The sequence below is a fragment of the Struthio camelus genome, chromosome 6 (genome assembly GCF_040807025.1).
Source record: "Struthio camelus isolate bStrCam1 chromosome 6, bStrCam1.hap1, whole genome shotgun sequence".
NCBI classification, from domain to species: domain Eukaryota; kingdom Metazoa; phylum Chordata; class Aves; order Struthioniformes; family Struthionidae; genus Struthio; species Struthio camelus.
The window spans coordinates 11,384,644-11,404,897 of record NC_090947.1 but is presented as its reverse complement, the minus strand read 5'-3'; the positions used below and the strand labels follow the sequence as shown (position 1 = coordinate 11,404,897).

At 49.2% G+C, this 20,254-nt stretch overlaps 1 long non-coding RNA gene across 21 annotated transcripts in view; it reads right to left on the bottom strand.

The window, feature by feature from the left end:
* Positions 1 to 1,015: 1,015 nt before the first annotated feature.
* Positions 1,016 to 20,254, bottom strand: part of LOC104148264 (uncharacterized) — a 175,544-nt gene continuing 156,305 nt past the window's right edge. For 9 of the 21 annotated variants that reach the window (XR_011141828.1, XR_011141831.1, XR_011141827.1 and 6 more), the window contains 7 exons: positions 19,348 to 19,605; positions 16,644 to 17,467; positions 16,200 to 16,400; positions 8,606 to 15,387; positions 6,232 to 7,467; positions 4,487 to 4,633; positions 1,016 to 4,392 (listed from right to left, as the gene is read on the bottom strand). This is a non-coding gene — a long non-coding RNA (uncharacterized lncRNA). The remainder of the gene's footprint in view (positions 4,393 to 4,486; positions 4,634 to 6,231; positions 7,468 to 8,605; positions 15,388 to 16,199; positions 16,401 to 16,643; positions 17,468 to 19,347; positions 19,606 to 20,254) is intronic. The other 12 variants (XR_011141840.1, XR_011141846.1, XR_011141836.1 and 9 more) reach the window with 12 other exon arrangements.

Here is a 20,254-nt window from a genome sequence, read left to right as displayed (position 1 = left end):
GCGCATAGCTTGCTGCTTCCACGCGCCGTGCCCTCGGCTTTCTCCGCGGCGTCGGCCCGGTTTCCCCTCGCAGGGCGGGAGAGCGGCTGGAACGGTGACGCCTCAGCTCCCACAGGGACCGTGTGGGGCTGAGCTGTGCCCCCCCAGACCCTCTCCTGCTGGCACCCGCCTGCCGCAGAGGAGCGCACCCCAAATCCGGGGGCGTTTTCCCCTGCCTCTCCCGGCACCTAGCTAGAAAGGGGCACGTGCCGTGGTGGAGGGGAGGCACTGTGACCTCCTTTGAGAGGCGTGAAGCCCTCTTTGGCTTCAGAGAGGTTTCTCTGCCACCGACTTCTCTTTTCAGAGCCTTCCCCGGCTTTAAGGCGACGAGGCCGGGCGAGTGGCTCGCCCTCCCTTGAGGCCACCGTGAGACGAAGGGGCGCCTGCAGCGGGCAGCGCGCCTGCCGCCGGGGCCCAGGCGCGCATCGCTCTGCCGCGGCCCTCGCTTCCTCGGCCTCCCTGAGGCTTCCCGGGCCCCGCGCGCGCTGCCGGCAGCTGGGCTACAAAATTTTAAAACAGCCCTTCCGACACATGACATCCGAGGCATGACCGCCGGAGCCAGGACAGTGTAACTTGCCGGGCAGTCAGCGCTAACGGGTGTAGGCGTGCCGCCTGGGTTTGCTGGGGGGGACGGCAGCTAAGCCTTCGCGCGCAGCCCCCCCGGCTGCCGGCGCGGGGCGGCGAGCGCTGCCCAGCGGGAGGCGCCTCCTGCCAGGGGCTTTCGGCCCCGTGCGCCCGCGCGGGCTGCGCTGCTTCTCCTGCGCGCTGGCGGCTCGCGCTGCCTGCTGAGGAGGAACGCGCTGGAAATGCTGGAGTTAAATCTCTCTAGGTTGCACGAAGATAATACTTAATAAACATGAATACATGGTAGGACCTTTTTTTCCCTATCCTCTTTCTATGACTTTTAGACTTACGAGCTTTTATCTTTTTTTATGAGGCCATGTGAAATAAATTAAATGTAACACAAGATGCTGTTAAAAAAGATTTTATGACATCAAGAACTGGGGCTATATTAGGACCAGATCCGACAGAGCTTGATGCACGTGCGTAACTTTGCCTGCCCATAGATAAGCGCTTGAATCAGACACGGCTAATCATGCAGCTTGGCAGAATCGGGCCCTCCTTTTGGAAGAGCTTGTCGTTGTTAAATCAATGTGAAAGTGAAATCTGTCTCCTCTCAAAAGGAAATTGCCAAGACTTTCTGCGCTGAGACTTGGGCTCTGGAGAAAAAGAAGCCTTTTTATTTTTTCTTCCCTCCAATAATCTGTTCAGTGAACAAGCTGTGAAAAATAGTTCTATATTTTTTCCATGTGATGCAGCAGACGGTAAATTTCCATTTAAAAGAATGATCAGAGTAGCTGCTGGCACTGAACTCTGTTGTCTTAGTCAAATCTACTTACAAAGAGTTTACAGCAATACAATAGTTCATTATTTCACTCAACCAGAAATCAGATGAAAAAGGCAAAGGGGAAGCCTGAAGTAGGGTCATGGTCAGGATTCTTTTCTTCCCTCACGTTTTGGTTTTTTTAGCGCAGGAGTTGAGATCAGTAGTTTTGTGTGTAAGGAGGAGAATATTTCTTTTCAGCTCTACTTTTGTATGCTGTGAAATAATCAGACTTCACACTTCTATAGTGCCTTTCTTCTGGGGATCTGAAAGCACTTTACAAACATTAATTAAAGTCTCACAACACCCATGTGGAGGTAAAGCCGCATTGTCTGCGTATCGAATGCAGAACGCTTAACCTGATGCTTTAAGTACTATACAAGGACTACGGTAAAATACTGGAACAGCCAAAGCAAATTAATCTGGCTGAATTGCTAGGGGTGTGTGTGTGTGGGTGTGTGTGTGTGGGTGTGTGTGTGTGTGTGTATATATATATATATATATATATATATATATTTGTGCATGCATGTGTGCGTGTGCATATGTGTGTGTATCTCTATGTATCTCTCTATTCCCCTGTGCCTTGTGCTCCCATTCCTCTGCCCTGGGCTCTGCCCGTCGTTGTCTGAGGCGACGCCACACGTACTGTTGTTTCTCACTGCATAATTTTTCAGTTCCCTATACAAGTGTATTTCTTCTCGGGAACCTGGAAAAAAACTTCTGAGTGTCATATATTAGGCTGGGATTACTTTAAAAAAATTTTTTTTAATAGCAATACTCTTTTTCTTATCCACCAAGTTTGTGAAGGGTTGTAAGAGGTGGGACGCGGGGTCCCGGTGCCTGCGGTGGAGGTGCTGGCCCGGGGGCTGCCCGAGTGGGCCGCGTTGCACCCAGCATTTCCACTCCTCCGCCTTGGGGGGGGTCTCGGTTTTCCGGTCCGCGTGACGCCTCGCCCCACGGCTGCGGGCAGGGGACGCCCGGCGGGTGAGAGCTGAGCTCTTCGGGGGTCTTTAGCTGCACCGTCAGAGGGGAAAGGAAGTGGGGCGCTGGAGGAAAGCGGGGCAAACCCAACCCGAGAGGCCGAGCAGACTTATCTCCGTTTGCAGCTCAGTGGTGCCGCTGACCGGCCGCTTCCTCCCGCTCATGCGAGCCGGCAAAATGCATTTCTGACTGCTTCCAGCCCAGCTTCTTTTTTTTGCTTAACGATGGTAGTGTGAAACCCAGCCGGGCAGGGGCTGCAGGCGGCCGTAATTCGGTGTGCTGGGGTTGAAGCTGGGGGCCGTAGGCCGGGTGCCTCAGCGAGGCGGAAAGGCGGCTGGCAAACGGCTGCAAGCCACATGAGCCGTGCGCGCGTGTGCTCAGCATGCTGCGGCCCCGGCCCCATGCTCTCTTACGGACTAAAACCGCCTGTGGGTCACCAGCGGCGGATCAGGTGCTTGAGCTTCTTCTTCCTGTGAGCTTTGCTGGCTTCGCGCGCCCGACGTCGGTGCTAAGATCTTCAGTGCCACGATTGCATCTTTTATCTCTGTAAAGTGTCATACAACATTATGCTGCGATGTAAATATTTAATAATAATATTAGTGCTGGAGATGAGAGGCCTGGAGGAAGGTGTCTCTGCCTCTGCAGATGCAGAACATAACACGGAGACTTCTGTACCGTTGTATTTCCACGCGAAGAGTTTTCTCTGCTCCCCCTTAACCGTCGTCGTTTCGAAAGGACAAGTTAAACGTGACGGCACGGCAGCTCCAAATCGCCTTGCAGAACAGGGACTTGAAGTCTTGCGTTTACGAAACGCTGCAAGGAAAGGCCGCTGGCTGTCCGGCGACGCGTGCTTTTGGCGAAAGCCTGCGGCCTGGGGCAGCGCCCGCTCCCGCTCCTGCACGGGCACCGGCCCCTCCTGCCACTTCCTCTGCGGGAGCCCGCGCCGCCCTGCCACCCGCTCGGCTGCAGGACCAGCTTCCTTTCAGAGCGCGCGGTTTACTGCCCTACCTTACCTCAAGCTTAACTTTTCTCATGATTGTGGTCGATGATAGCAATTAATTTAAAATAAGTAAGACAAAACCGCACAGCAAATGGCCAAGCACACCATTTTTCTCATTCATTTATGGCTTAACAGACTTCGGTGTGTACGGTCAGTCCTTACCAACCGCACATAATGCTTCATGACTTTGCGGCGTTCAACATTTTTTTATATCTGTACTTTGTTGGCTGCATCCCCTTAGCATAATCACAGTCTTAATTTTGTTTAACTTACGCTAAAGCCAAGTACGGCTCTAAGCCGCAGGAGGCAGCTAAAGCAGGTCGCCGTGCAGTTGCCTGCGCTTTACAAGCCCGCCTGACAAGGGCAGCCATCCGCCCGCTCGGCCCAGCGGAGACCCTGGCGCCTAACCGCGCTTTCGGGACTGTGCGCGCCTTCACGCCGGTTGGTTTCCATCCTTACCATGAAAGCCAGTGCTGCCCCCACTGCCCACCGCTCTTCGGGGCGCCCGGTGGGCCCCTCGCTGCCTCGCCGCGGCACCCCGGCAAGATGAGCAGCACCGCCGCCACTAAAGAAATAAAGGCACTGCAGTAAAACATGCTTAAAAAAAAAAAAAAACTCTAAAAATTCTCACTCCTTTTTTTTTTCCTTCTTTCTTATTTTTTCTTTTTTTTATCCTTTTCTCCTTTTTTCAGCCCCCGGAGAGCAGAGGCCTGGACCGGGCGCGGGGCAGTGGGGCCGGGCGGCCGCAGGCGTGGGTGCCTGGTGGCAGCGAGGAGCGCCGGTGCGGCGCCGGGCCCCGGCATGGGAGGGAAGCTGCGCTCCCCGCGCGCGCCCGTGGCCCCTTCTTCCTCCCTCGCTGGCTGGCTCTCTTGGGGGTTTGTTTTTTTTCCTGTTGTTCCTTTTTTTTTTTTTTTTTTTGGAAATGGCGTTTAACACTTGCACAATTTGGTGAAATTACAAGCCCCAGAGGACAGAGGGAGAAGCCAGTCTGTTTAAAAAAATCAAAAGAGGACATGATTACTTTGCTGAAGCTGTACTTTGCGCTTTATCTTCCAACCGAGACAAAGGGAACGAATACTTACAGCCCAGCGGTGACGACAGTGAAGCAATCATGCAGGCGCTGGCTACCTTTGTCTCTGGGAGGCATGCAGTCCCTTTTACGTGTCGGCCACCGCGTGTCAAACCTTTCTTTTCTTCCCCTTTCCATTCTGGACGGCCAAACTGATTATCTAAAATAGAAAATTAGCACACAATGGGTTTACTCTGTGATACCCCTTATGCAACTAATGGGCAAAGCTTGTTAATTGGTTGTAAATGCCAGCAGGTTGCCAAGATAATACTTCAGAAATAAGCGGGTATTCTGATAATTACAGCAATCTTCATCTATAAAAGCTTAAGTAGATGAAGTACTGGCTGGCTTAAAACCAAGATTTATCCCGCTGCACTCGCATTAAAAGAAAAAATAAGATGAAAACAATAATGTAGCAAAACAATTATATAGCAGGAAGCGTTGTAGGTTTTAGAGATTGTGAAAACTCAGAAAGTAAAACAGTGCTGTAATAACCAGTTATGGAAAAATAGGCCATTTACATTTGTGTATAATTAAATAGTAGGCTATGCAATTTCACTTTTTAAAGTAAACTGCCTTTTCCTTTTTTTATAGGGCAACGTAGCCATAATTGCTGCATTAAAGCTTTAATGAAAGAAAAAAGCAGCAGATCAAGATGACATGTAACATCCACATTTGTACTGTGGCGTTCTGCTTGTTTAGTAATGGGAAGCTACTGAGGAGATTAAAATTGCAGAATTCTTCATAGTTTTTTCCCCCCTAAAATTGCTATAGGAAGATCATTCAAAGTCTAAAATACATACAATTTATTTTTCTACCTTCAATCCACAAGGATTTAATGGCTTTCCTAACTCTGAGCGTGTTTTCTGAAATACTTTCTTGAAAAAGGGGATATTATTTCAGATCATCGAAATTATCAAAAGTAAGTAAGTAAGTGCCTCAAACGTAAAGCGCGGAGGTCTCACCTAATGCTTTAGAATATTACCGTAACCGCTGCACGTGGTCTTTTTTAACTCAGTGCTGCTTTTGAGCTTTCCTGCCAGAATTATCAACAGGTTGATATACACATAATATTGTTGCTTGGAGTTTTGCTGTGTTTCTTTATAAGCATTACAAACAAATTGCAAACTGCAGTAAAGCAAAGCTCAGCTAGATTAAAGCTTTGAAATAAGGGTGCAGCTTTCAAATCAAATTTTTGCCTATCGTAGTAAAATACGTGAGCTGCTACTGCTGAAAGCAAAAGCCTTTTTTCCTTTTTTCCTTAATGAGCTTGGGGCTACCTCCCAGGCTGCACTTAATCCGTGGTGTCTCACGTGAGCGAGCGTGGGCCCGTTTTCGGCACGCGCGGGTTAGCCGCACGTGGGGCCCGGGCTGGCACTGAAGCTGCCATGGAGGTTTGGTTGGTTCTTTCTTTCTTTGCGTCCATCAACTGTAGCATCAAGACTTTTTTTTTTTTTTTTTTTTGGCTCCCCGCCCCGTGGAAAAGAGGTGCCTTAGTTCAGGCAGGCGTCAGGCCAGCCGGGTAGACGGCCTGCTCGCAGGGGCGCTGGGACGGGAAGGGGGCGCGTGCGTGGCAGCGCTCGTGGGAAACAAGGCGGCGGCGGCCGCCCGCGATGCTCGGGCACGCGGCGAAAACACCAGCAGATGACGCCTGCCCCCCTCCAAGTCGCTTCAAGCCGGGCTCTCTGCGAGAGCGGGGCGGCGGGGGCGCCGCCGCACCGCCCTCCCCTGCCCGTAATGCACTTCCCGAGTCAGTACCTCACACTTGCCGCTCGGCCGAAGCGCCGCGGCGGCGGCAGCCAGCGGAGCTAAAAAATAACTCGACGGGCTTCTTTAATGGCTCTATCTCCCGCGTCGTCTAGGAACAGAATAAGCAGGAGACTTTTTCAGCCGGCGTGTATTTCCATTTATGCATTAAAAATGCATGAGCACAGGTTTCGTATGATGGTGCAGTTACTATGGTAATTGTTTATTAATCTTGAGGCGCTTGGTAATTGCCGCAGTTCAGTTTATATAACTCAAGCCTCGAGGTAAAGTATGGGTATGATTTCGTTACGCATCCATCTTTTAGACACTTTTTTCAACTTTTTCTTTTTTTTTTCCCAGCAGAATATGCATTTTTCCCTCTCAGTTCTACTTTTAGCCACGGGCGTACAGTTCTGGAAGCGTAGAGCTAGTGCAAAAACGCGCGAGAAAAGCTTGCTCAGAGTTGGCAGGCCAGGACAGCCAGGAAAAAAAATGTGCAGCGTTAAGTAGCAGATGTATTTTGGGGCTCTTTTGGGTTTTTTTTTTTTTTTCCCCCTCCACTTTTGCTTTTCGCTGATGGATGGCTTATTCATGGCAGGGCAGCAAGTGAGGGCGGGCCGCAGGAGCCGCGGTGCGGCCGTGCTGCGCTGGCTCCCGGGCTGCCCCGCCGCGGCGCCAGCCCGAGGTTGGCCCAGGTTTTTGGTGGGGGGGGGGGGGGGGGGGGAGAAAAAAAAGGAACCTGCTTGGGTCTGGCGGATGCGGCGCTGAGCAAGGCAGGAAAAAGAAAAACGCCTCTGCCCGTAAACGTGACCTGTGAGCACGGCTGGAGGAGGGTGGCGGGCTGGCCGCCTCGCCGCAGCGCCCGCGCCCTGCCTTTCGCCCGCGTGTCACTCGGGTTGCTGTGAGGGTGGGACCAAGCGTCTCCAGGCATCGCCTGCGTCGTACAGCCCAGGACGGCAACGCCGCTGGGTCTGCACAGCAGATGAAGACGCGGCCGGTGACACGCGAGAAAAACTGTGGAGGAAGGAACAAGTCAGGAGTCGGGCTCAGGACGAAAGCCCGCCTGCCCCGGCCGGGCAAAAAGTTCATTCTTATTAGCTTCTTGTCAGCTATGCATCCCCAAAGTGTTTGCAATGCAATTTTCTTTTCTTTTTCTTTTTCTTTTTCTTTTTCTTTTTCTTTTTCTTTTTCTTTTTCTTTTTCTTTTTCTTTTTAATAATGGACGCTTTCGTGATGTTCTCCAGAAACCTAGGAAGCAGAAAATGGTACAATTTTTTCGTTTACCAAAGAGAGCATTTCTTTCAGAGAAGTGAGCAAGTGAAAAACATTGATCCCTTTAACTCTGTTTCCTGTGCTTATTCTAATTTAGAGAAGATGAATTGCCATTAGTTTGTTCTGTAATAAATTTGTAGAAACAAACCGTATTTATAGGTGACCGGCTCTCACCGGTAGCGGCTCTGTTCTTCCGTCCGTGACGCACCCCCCCAGACCAGCCCCTGACAACTTGCAAGCTTTGTGGCCTGAAGAAACTCCCCTTTTCACTTGGACCCATTTCTAAGAGATTCACATTATTTATATGGAAAAAGTGCATGATGCCATCTCCCTACTCTTTCTGCATAAATTGCATGTGTTTATTATTCATTGTAACATAGAACATTCGCTGTTTCTGTGTCACTTGTCACTAATCACTTATGCATCTGATGTGCAGATCCAGAGTCGGTTCTTAAGCATTCTTGGCTTTAAAACATAAGATATGCATGGATAAGAGTTTATCCCACCCCCAAAATAACAACTTTGATACATTTTCAAAAGGGAAAGTGCATATGTTACAGTACTCAGGAGCAGCAATAACCAAACTAGCTGAGAAGTGACATGGACTTGGGTTATTTTCTTGTTGGGTGTGTTTTTTTTTTTTTTTTTTGGTTTCTCTTTAGTATTTCATGAAAGTGTGTAAAAAATCTTAACATTTGAATGCCACACACTTCATTCTGACTGTGAGATAAAGGACATTTCTCTAGAAGAAACATACGCTCCTTGTTCCTTGTTTTGATTCTTTGTACAGCTTGTCACAATGCATTTACATTTTGTCCATACATTTGGATTTTCAGCTAGAACTGTGCTTTTGAGGAAAGGATACAAACTCTCTTCTTCAACTTTTGCAGGCAGTTCGGAGCCAGCGTTGCCTGCAGACTGGCGTACGCAGCGGACGCCATTCGCACACGCGCACGTACGTGCAGTTCAGCATCACCACCTAAGTGGCCCTCACTAAACCAGCTCATTTTTAATGGGCTTGGCCTGTCGTGTCGGCCACCCGTTACTGAAAAGAGCTTTCTTGGCATTTTTCTCTCGTAGCCCATTTCACTTTCGTCTCAGCCCGTCTCCTAACCTGTGAAAGCCAATTGCCAGAGCCCAGTGGGACGAAGGGACTTTGTCTGCCCCAGCTTTTCCCCTCACGTTTCTTCTTCTCGCGTAGTGGCTTGGCCTGCGGAGAAAGCTCCGGCCTAGATGTGCTTTGGGAAGCACTGCAAAAATGCAGCAGCTGTGGAAGCCTTGTTTTTAAGACATGGCTTTATTTGTTTAGTTCTGCCCCCTGCTTCTGGTGGAGCTGGATGAGCTGCAGTAACGCTGTGAGGTTAGGGGATCAAGAGACTCCAGGTAGATGCAGCTAGGCCACCACCTTCGTGGATGTAGCTCACTGGCCACGAGTCATCCGGACTTCATTTTGCATAACGGTCATTCGGCTGGTGAGATCCTAGCTAGCAAATGGAGAATATGAAAAAAATTGCTGTATTTTCTGGTAGTTGACCTAATCTTACTGTAATGCTGCCAACTTGGCATCCATGGCTGGTGATGGCTCCATTGAAACACTTAGAGTGTTTGAACTCCTCCATGCGTACCTTCGTAATAGAGGGTTATGCTGTATTATGTGTTAGCATGTGGACAAGTTGCATCGCAGTAATCAGCTATAGAAGACGTGTGATCTTGGCCCAGCCTTGTGGAAGGGCGACGTGCAGGACAACCAGAAGGGCACCAGCTCTGAACGGCTTGTGTGTACTACGGTAGATATGTATTTTTTTTTCAGCAAGCATCTGCAGCCAAAAATTATTTACTGTAGGAATGTAAAAATAAACATGGATATGAAATACTTGTCAGAGTGGCACCATCAGTGGAGGCCCAAATCCCAAAGAGCACAAGTCAGAAACCGGGGCAAACTGCATCACTGGAACATTTTCTCTTTCGCTACCGGGCTGCCGAACCAGCGGACTGCTTCCGCCTCTCCCCAGCTACCAGCACTGCAGTTTTAGCCATGGAGATCATTTTAATTGTGCCTTGTTGTTCTGCTGTCTGGTGGGAGCATGCTTAATGGTGACCGCCAAATGTAAGTCCTCCTTCCTGAGCAAAGTAAACCCTACAATAACACCAGAGAGGCAGCTTGAAATCAGGCTACAGAAAACTGATGCCAAAAATATGTCAGCTTGGAAGGTCATTAAGAATTATCCATTTGTGCATGTTCACATGCCAGCAGTACCTTACGTGAGTACCTTGGAGGGACAGATTTGTCTAATGAACATATGAATTAACAATATAAAATTGTGACTGATAAATCAAATAAGAATTTATAATTTGGCAATAAATCTAACTGGACTAGAGTTTCACTGGATGCAAACAGGAAAGGAGCTGTGAGTGTTCTCTGCTAAATCTGACTCTTGGTGGTATTTTTCCACTTTGTGACACCACAGTTTTTAGGTGCCGGATCTAAAAACAAGTCTGCTTGTACCTCAGGCAGATACAATTTGTTCTAAAGATCTTGGCTCACAGTTTACAGTAGTTATTTAAACCCCTCCACCCACATCTTTATTGATTTTTTTTTTTAAACTTATCTTAGAAATTAATCTAGACTGGTACTGACATACAAATGCTCGTTTTTTCAAACTATGTAATAGTTGGTTTAATTCCAGTTAAATATTTTTTAAATTTAGGAACTCGGACAAAAGCAGCTGATGTTTAACTCTGCTCTTCTGCACTGGCGTATCTCACAAGGCAGCTCTGATTTTTTTCCCTCTGAAAGAGAGCTCGCCTCAGTAGCTTAGTGAGTGGTGGACTACAGCTCCTTCACAAAGATTTTTAAAAATCTGAAAGGGCAAGGAGTTTAGGTTTAGAAGATACAGCATCTTGTAGAGGTGGGCTTTTTTTTTTGGTCTTCTAAAGGTTTACACACTTAGTGGGCACGGTCAATTGCAATATACACATCATATTTTTAAATATGCTTTTACTGACCGGCGTACTTCATTGAGTATTGACAGTGAGCTCTCAGTGATTTCTTGCTGTCGCTCCACGTTTACGGCTTGTGTCACTTTGGGTTTGGCACAATCCTGGCTCGTGAGCGAGGACGGACTTGGTGAAACCCCGCTAGAGCTGCTACAACCGATCTCTTGTCAAGCTGCATATTAAAGACCCCGCTAATATGAAAGTGCCAAAGGAGCTGTTACGTTTCATTACTCCGTGTATGTGATTAATGCCTCCCTGTGTGCTAATGAACCAAAGTTAGCTTCATAATGGCTTTAAAACATTGGCTGATTTCGGATTTCTGTGACTGAGGGCCGGGGGCTGGCTGAGACGGCGCGGGGCCAGGCGTCCGCGCACCAGACTTGCGACACTCGCTGGGTAATTGTTGCATGCGTGCTTTTTTGCACGCTTGCATGCTTTTTAAAGTTAGAAAGCACCCCCCCCGCCCCCCGCCAAGCGTTGCTCCAAGCAAGGCAGCGTTGACCTGCTCACAGCCTTTGGGACTGGCAAAAGCCACACAGGAGTGTTTTGAGGGCGCTGGTGGCCCGTCACTGTGCAATTGCCTGATTAAGCAATGGGTAAAAAACATGCCCAAATAGGTTAATTCATAAACGTAACCAAAGCGTTTGACATGAGGCAGAGGTGGCTTTCGGCAGGGCCGGGTGCGCGGCGCGGCGAGCCCCCGGCAGGGTCCCGGGCAGGCTGCACTGCGCAGCATTACGCCACTCCCCAAACATTTAGGGAGGGGGCATGTTATTTTAATATCCTTTTTTTGTGCTTAATAGAAAAGGGGTTTGTGGTTAATTCGTTATTATCTCCGACAGCAGTTCTCGCTTCAGCTCCTCTTTCTTTAACTGCCAAGCTAGCATTTTCCTTTTTTATTGCTCCTTTCTTAGAGGTTTGCTTTGGAATATTGCCAGTTATCATTTCCCATTAGGGCAAATATTGCATCAAACTCATGATTAGGGATTTGAGGGCTTGGGAATATTATTTTCTAACATTTGTCTTTCATTTTCTGAGAGTCTTTTTCTCTCACTCTGTACACACACACGCCTATGTGTGTGTGTGCAGGCATGTATGTATGGAGAGAGAAAGGGGAAGAGAAATCGTGTGTCTGATTACACATATACATTTACATGTATACACACGTGTCTATTGATATGTAAAATTTAAAACTCTTCATTTAGACAAAGAAAACGGGAGAGATGTCGTCTCCCCATGGGAGATTTCAGAAGGTTAAAAACGGAGGAGAATAACAGATTTGTTTGTATGTTTTGGGTTAAATACTCCCATTTTGCAGTGAAGGAAGGTGTGAAGAACACTGTGTAAGTGCAGAGACGAAGGCACCGCCAGGGAGCTACCACAAGTTTCACTGACCCTACAAAACCTGGGAGCAGTGCTACATATTTTTGAGTGTGCCTTTTGCTGTGCTTTAGCTAGTAACTAGCTGTGTATATACCAGCATTTCACTTGCAGCAGATCCCTCTAAAAGGAGGCAGCGAATACTGCGTTTCCAGAAATTAACTATTCTAACAGCGTAACGCGTTCTGCGTCACCTACGCTGAAGGCTGCTGTACACGTATCGGCTCTGACGGGGCGTGCTAAGCTGCACGGAAAGGCTGCCGTTTTGCGCGGGTTAAGCTGAGAGGCCTGAAGGCCCGAGGGCTGGTGGCGGGTTGTGCCGGCACGCGCACGGAGCTCAATTCTGCCGCAGTCTACCGTGTCATTCGCTTGCCTCCGACATTTAGGCACCGCTGAGATGTCCAAAAAGCTTTGCTGCTGTTTCTGATGTTTGCTCAAAACTCCCAACACCTGGTTTCGGTAACTAACTTTCTGGCTGATTTTTGAAGACGAGGGGGATAATGCATTTTCGGCCACTGGCTGCCCGGCCCCCTCCTGGCCCCCGGCGCAGGGCTGCTGCCTGGGGGCTCCCGCTGAGCTGGGGCCGGTGGTGGCAGCGGTGGGGATACGCGGGGCGCAGGAGAGCTGGGCACCCGCCTCGCCGGGCAGCACCGGCCAAATCACTCAACTTCCCTGCGCTTCAGCTCGTCCAGCTCTTAGCACGGGGAATGGTTTTATTTCACCTCGTTTCGTAGAGAGCGTTGTGCTTCGCATCAACCAGAGGCCGCAGTGTTATTTCCACTTACAGATAAGCTTGATGGCGGCAGCCAGAAGGCAGGAGGAGAGCGCGTTCATCTTGGTGAAATCCCACGGCTGGAGAAATAGCCAGCGGGCAAGTTTTATAAGGGAGGCGCAAAGCAATATCCAGAGCAAATCTTATATCCGCGCTGTCGTTTCTGCTCGGACCCGTGGCTGCGGGCTGGGGCTCTGGGCGCCCCGCGGCGGCCGGCTGCGCGATGGAGAGTGGCGAGAGGCGAAGCAGCGCTGGCCAGCAGGCGCTCGCACTGGGGATAGGACGAGCGCTCGCAGGGACCCCACGGCTTCAGAAAGACATATATTTCCAGGCAGGCAATTCGTCTGCCTCCAAAAATTTATTTTGCAAGGCTTGTTCCCATCTGCCAAAAGAAAACATGTCATTTAAAAAAAAAAAACCAAAACCCAATGCTGACAGACAGGAGTGTGTTCTTGAGCTAAAGCCCTCTGCTTTTACCTGATTCACACTGTGGCGCTCGCTTACAAGACAGCCCTGTCGTTCCGCACGCTTTATTAGCGTGCAGCTTTTAATCTTGCTTCTCCCTGGCAAGTTGACAAGTAATCCTCCCTTTGCTCGCAGCCTTCTTCCAACAAACACTGCACTTACTTACTTCATCTGAATGTTGCAAAAGTGAGGAGGCCAGGCAAAGTGAGTCACTCATTGTACACATGAAATGTAATGTCACCTCTTCTCTTGCGTGCAGTGCAATAGCTGCAAGTTAAAATTATGTCCTGACGGTGTCAGCAATTTCTATTGTAATTTCTACTGATGAACCAAACTGTGTTCGCACCTTTGCCCTCCCTTCCTAAAAATAAAGTAATGGTCCCAACGTGGGGAAGTTTAACGTCAAGAGAAGGTACAGTAAGCTCTTAGTTATTTCAGAAATCTTAAAGTGATTAAGACAAATGGATGGCTAATTATAATAGTCTAAAACACAGCTTTTAAAAAAAGTTTCAAACAGTCACCAACTTCTTATTATTTTGTCATCATCGTATGACATGCGTACGACACATGGGAAAAATAAGCAAATAAGTCTACTTCCCCAAACCGCTCTGACAGCCGTGTAGTCCTGGGCCTGGCAGCATCTCCTCCAGGGAATTTCTGGGCCACGTCCACACCGAATTTCTTCAAGGCAGAGCGGGACGGCTTCGAGCCCTTCGCAGGACCCGCGCTGTGCCCCGGCCAGCCCCCGCACGTCATGGGCGGCTTCAGCGAACGGGGGGGGCCGTGCTGGCCTCCTGCCATCTGCAGATATTTCGACTGGGGCTGCAAAACATCAGTTGGAGAAATCTGTGATTAAATCAAGAGCAACCAGTCTGCCAGTGAGCAAAGCACCAGCCTCGGCCTTGCCAGTCTCACCGAGTTCCTGCTCACGTTTTTGTTCCTCACAGGCAGAGAAAAAAAACCATCCCGTGCTGGTGTTACACGTGCTGGTGTCTTGATTCAGCCCAAACGCTTTTAAGGAATGTTATTATTTATATGCAGCGTTATTCATGCTGATAAGTTTTTTTTTAAAATGTATGTTCTATTTGTAAACCATAGATTGAACTGGACGGCCTCTAAATAAGCAGCAAGGTGGAGACAGCAGAAGAAACTAAAGGAATTAGAGAATTCAAAGCGGACGGACATTGCAAAGCCTGCCCGGATGTCGTCTTCGCATGAGTGGGAGCAAGAACGTTTGTGGGTAGCTTGGTGAGCACTACAGACTTTTTATGACTAATGTCTGATCATCCCTTTCTTATGGTCAACACCTAAGAGGTTAATAAACTCCAGCATGAAACTTTATAAATTTATAGCAAATAATTTATGGAGATCTGGTCAAACTGAAATCTGTTTGATTTCAAAACGCATGAAATGCCGTCTCTGAAGCTCTGCGGGCTTGTGTCAGCCTCTGCCTTTTGCTCTGCCCCGAACTCGCACGGGCTGTCCGCACTCACCCTGCGCAGGGGAACCGACGAGACACAGAGGTGAACCTTTCCAAAACACATCTTGGAGAAGCAATTAAAGTCCACAGTCACTTAGGAACTGTAGAAAATGTTACCCCAACCTTACCGTAATGCACGGCCTGACAAATCCACCCGCTCAGCCACTGCCAAGTTGTATATGCCGCAGTGCAAGTCCTTTCCCTGACACGAAAGGCAGCTGCTGCAGTGGTGGTGCAGCAGGGGTTGGACAAAGCCCTCGTGAAGGAAACCGGCCACTTTGGGAGCACAGTGGAGGGGCCTTAATTTCTGGTATGAGCATTAAATACACAGCAGTGGATAGAAAAAAAAACACGGTAACTTTTTACACAATTATTTCTAGATCTTGCAAGAAAAACGTCATTGAGATTTGAGAATAATACTGGCCAAGCTTGTTCCCAAACCTCTGCCCGGTGTGTCCATGTCACAGCACCGGCTACCCACAGACCTCCAGCGAGACCCTACTGTCTCTTGGGAAGGCCCCAAAAGAGACCAGTTAATCTCGACTGCCTTTTGTTTCTGCTCAACAACAGCACAGCGTTGCTGGTGTCTTTTGTGCTATTTTGGCATTTTGTTACCCAAATAACGAACTAAGTGCCCCAATGGGCTTTTCTGGCCAATAACAAAAATGTGCATCCGTGTGCTGTGCTGCAGCTCCTGAACGCAGCTCCCTTCTGATCCAAGCCGACCCGGGCTGGACGGGCACCATCCTTCCGGTCACGGAAAAAATACACTCCTGGACTCATCGTGTTCCCCCAGCACCTCCTGCGAAAGAATAATCGAAATATTTTTAGTATTACAAAGCTTATCTTAACTCTGCGTAACAGAGACCAGCTTAACTTTATGGTGTTTCTTTTTATAGAGCAGCATTTATTTCTTGTACCAACTCTCAAGGATGTTTTATCTGTTTTATATCCCATTGAATCCTCTGTGAAACTGCACTAGTTTACAATAATTTTATTACTTTATTAATTAAACGTTTTCCAACAAGCTAGCTATGGCATTTCTTATCATCAAGGGTTCCATTAGTTTTTAATGGTGTGAGACAAAATTACCATTTACCCACATGCAATTTAAGAAGCATCATTAACACAGAAAAAGCACCAGGTGGGATTTCTAATAGTTACTGTTTCTCATTTTTGTTTTTATTTAAAAGGAATAACTGGTTTTGAGGGTTTTTCTTTGCTGCAAGGTTGCCAAATCCTCACTTGGTGTTTTTTTTTTTTTTTTTTTATGTTCAAGATAATTTAAAATAATGTTCCTCTATCTCCTAAGGCTCTGTTCAGCAATATTTCACTTCCCAGCACAGAGCTGAGCTGGTACGCAGTTTCTCGGCGCAGCCGGGTGAGTGTGTTGTCTGCACAGTAATCACCAAGAACAAAGACTAACAGGGACGGGCAGTTGGCAGGGGTGTGCGTGCGCGTGTGTGCGTGTGCGACTGTGGCGGTGCCAAGAGGCAGAGAAGCGGGGCGCTGGGCATGGGGTATTTGGGGGGAAGTTTGGGTGTCCCTGCGGCGGCAGCGCGAGAACGCGGGTGGCACGGGTGCGAGACCAGAGCCGGCTCGTGGGATGCCCACCCGCTCAGAAACCTCGGGAGGGGAAGGCCAGCGCGAGGGGCCCGCTTCCCGCGGGCTGCCGGCCGGGAGTCGCGCTGGCGCTGGCCTGACCTGCGGCCCGGGAGGGACGGACGAGGCAGCCGGCCGCGCAGAGCACGCCGCGTTTCGGGAGCTCTCGGAAAACTTTGGCGCAGCCCCGCCACGGCGAGTCTGGTTTTCCACCTGAAAGACAAGGGGAAAATCGTGATCGTAGTAAATATTTACCTTAAACTAAATGGGAATAATTAAATGGCAAGTTAATTACTATATTCTATTCAATTATGCTGAGTCTTGACTAATTGCTGACTCAGTCCATTTACATGTTAATAAACGCCTGTGTTTAAGTCCTCTTTGGTTAATTTTCTAGGTTTAACAATATGCAGTAGAGTTGCTGGGGCTTTTTTTTTTTTCCTCCTTTGAACTCACTGTGGTGATTAACTCTGTGGTTTCCAGATGTCCCGTGCGAGCGCGGGCGATGCCAAACGAGCAGGCGCCGTCGGCGAGCCCCCTCCGGGCGGCCCCGCCGGGCTTGCTCTCGCTCGCTCGTCCCGGGTCGCGGCGGCCGGCCGGGCGCAGGGGGCTGAGCCGCGGCGGCGGCGGCGAGCGGCGCCAGGGCCCAGATGGTGCACGATCCCGGCGGCGCGCGCCGTGCGAAGCGGGCGGGAGGGGGCCGGGGATATTTAGTGGGATGTGTTTGACAAGGTGTTTCCTTCTTTAAAAAGGAGGGGAGGAAGGAGGCAGATGGTGTGGCTGCTTCTAATGACATTCGCTGGCTGGATTTTTTAGCAGCAGGCGGGCGAGGGGCATGAGCACCTGACGCGCGGGTCTGCGCTGGTGCTCGCAGCGACGGGGAAGCTGCCAAACAGGTCTCGGGCCGTCGCCTGCACCTATCTGACGCTCCGGGCTGCTCTCGCTGGGTGCACCAACGCACCGCTGAAACGCACGGTCGGCTTTCAAAGAACCCCGTCGTCAGGCTCTTCCTTCCCGGCATCTCTCCCTCCTTGACGGAGCCTTTTTTCTGGGCCCTCTCCGCCCTCCGCTCGCCCAGGTGGATGCACTCCGGCCCCCAGTTCGCATCGCTCTGTCCCATCCCCAGCGCTGACGCGCCCCAGCGCTCGACGTGCCGCCGCCTGGCAGTACAGAGCGGGTGCTCTGGGCAGAGCGGCGAGTTACAGATTATGTTTTCCTCCAGGAGGTTTTTAAGCGTGCCACGATCAGAAGCTGGCTGATATTTTTATGGTTAGCAGCATCTATTAAAACAGAAACAAATTTTGCATTTTCTAAATGGGCAGATAATTGTTCCATGACGAAGAGAGCAAATACATGCACAGTAATGGCCTCTGCCTTAAATGCGAGCTGAACTGAACTTCTGGTCATATAAATTTCTAATTAATTTGGCTGTGCAAGCCACGGAACAAAAGCTCTGAGTATATATTAGAGCAAGAGGTGCGAAAATATCTTCCCGCACAGCTTCCTTGCTACCCTCACTCTTGTTTGCAAAGAAGATGTGAGCTGGGGCACGGAGCCAGGCTGGGCATCCCCCAAAGTCGCGGGGGCTGGCGGGACGGCGCAGGCCCTCGCTCCTGCCGGGCAGCGCTGCCGAGCCGGCCCCTCGCGCGGCAGAGCTGCAGTAGCGCTTTATGCTAACGGCCTAATCATTATTTATTCCTCTGGAATTCATTACAATTGCATTTTTTGCGATTGGCTCATTTGGTATCATAAATGGGTCCATCGGATTTTTATTGTAACCTAATTAATAATGAGTAATTCTATTTTAAAGCACTTCCATACTCTGGATTTTAAGGCAGTCCTAGGAATTACAGAAGACGACACTGAACTGGCTCAGTTGTTCCCTACAGTCTATGTATCAATGTTCAGCAGAGTAGTACTGTTCAGCTGCTGCGTCCCTTGAGCAGGGTCCTGCCCGGGCTGCTTTCGCGGCGCTTTCAGGGCTCAAGAGGGAGATTTCTCGGGAGGAACGTCGCTGGCACGCGCCGCCCCGCAGGCCGGGCCGCTTCTGGCCACCCAGCCCATGGGCTGCCCCCGTCCCTCGCACACACGCGCCGTGCACCGCTACCGCTTCAGGTTCCTCTGCTCAGGTTCACATTAATGCTTTTCGCAACAGCACCTTAAGCTAACACTTCTACTGAAATCTAGGCAAGGTTTCATGGATGACTTTGACTGGAGTAAGGAAAACCTGCAACAATATTTTGGAAAATTCTGTCTTGGTTTTTGTTAATCAAAAATACTGTAAAACTCTTAACAAGGAAGAAAATCTTGACTAATAAAATTCTTGCTCTATATAAAATTAAATTTTTGTTTGAACATGGCACATCTGAGATTTCATCCTTCCCAATACAAGAAATTTGCCAGTACTAAAAGGAACACGTAGACTTTCGGCCAAACAAGGTTTCATCCCAATTCTTTTGTCAAAATCTACTTTTCAGCCACTTCATACAGTCTATCTGAAAAGACACCAACTTCGAATTTCACACTAACCTACAGCCTAGTTAAGCCTGACATCACAATCTCAGAAACAGTTTCATGTTTCGCTATTGAACAGATTCTCTGCTAAAAATGTTTCATTTAAGCAGTAGGGATATCAATTCACACTAATTTCTAAGTTTAAATTAGCTCCTGAAAAGATGGTGCAATAAAGTCATGGTCGCTCTCAAACCTGTCCCAGCTAAGCACACTGATGGGCACAATACTTTCATATTTGCATTTGCTTATACTCACAGAATTTCATATCTACCTGAGGACCATCAAACACATTTTACAAACACTTATGAAAGTCTATAAATGATCAGTAACAATAATTCTTGTGAACATAAACCCATTCCTCTCCATACTGTAGGCACAGTCATCTAAATAAAGAGACTATAAAAGGGAGATGTTGCAACTTTGGTGCGGACATATGAAGTCTACCGGAGGGGACAACTTTCTGCGTCTCCTCCCCGCTACAGGGTATGTTTTGGCTTGGGGTGAATACGAAGGAGCGGCTCAGCTCTCCAGGAGGCCTAGTGCGGATGCAGGACAGGGGCCCAGACCAAGATGGTGACCGTGGAGCAGCCACCACGTAACATGCCACCAGGCTTTGCCCTGCCGTATGGCATTCAGGTGAACCTACCTTCGGAGAAGCGGCTAGGACACAGGTTTCCTGTACTGTTACTGGCTTCTGGACTTACTGACTTTGGATAAATCACTCAAGCCATCGGTGCTGACTTCCTCATCGGTAAAACAGTGATATTCCTCTCTCATTTCCCTGCCCTTGGAAGTTCTTGTTCATTTATGGTGGGGTGAGGTCTGTGTTTCACTGCGTCTGCCCACGCAGAGCAGCCTTGCGCAACCAAGTCTGCCGTCAGGGCCTCCAAATGTTACTGTCATGCTAAGAAAAACATCAAAATAATTTCTTTTTTTTTTTTTTTTGACGTTTTAAGCTATTGCATGCCCTTATTTCACATGTGAACAAAAAACGATGCTCTCTATCCATCTGACATCTTTCCGTCATCTTTCTTTGAAGGGGCAGGTGACTTCCCCCAGGAGGGTTAGGCAGGATGTAGCCTTTAATTGTGCAAGCTCTTCCTTTTTCAGCCCCCGATGCCTCAGTTCTCCCCACAGCCCTCAGGAGCTTGCTGCTCCCCAGCAGCGTAGCAGCCCGTGCAATGCGCATTTGTGTTTTCTGCCTCGTGCTGCCCAGCTGCAGCATTGCTTGCCCTTGACACCAGCCACTCATGGGTGAGGGATTGGGCAGCAAAACGAAAAAAGCAAAGAGAAAAAAGTAACTGTTAAAAAGCAAAGAGAGAGGTAGAGAAGGAAAAATCACTTCTGCGGAGCTGCTGTGCACGCTTGGGTAAGAGGTGACGTGGGGGAAACACACAGTTCAGCCTGCTGCCAAGGACTCTCCAGCACGGTGGAGTGGGCTCAGGGCAGGTCCACCAAAGCATCAAATTCATCCTACAGCGCGTGACGGCTGCTCAAAGCCCTGTCTGCGGTCAGTCGCAGGACTCAACCCAACTGTCAATGGTTAACTGCCT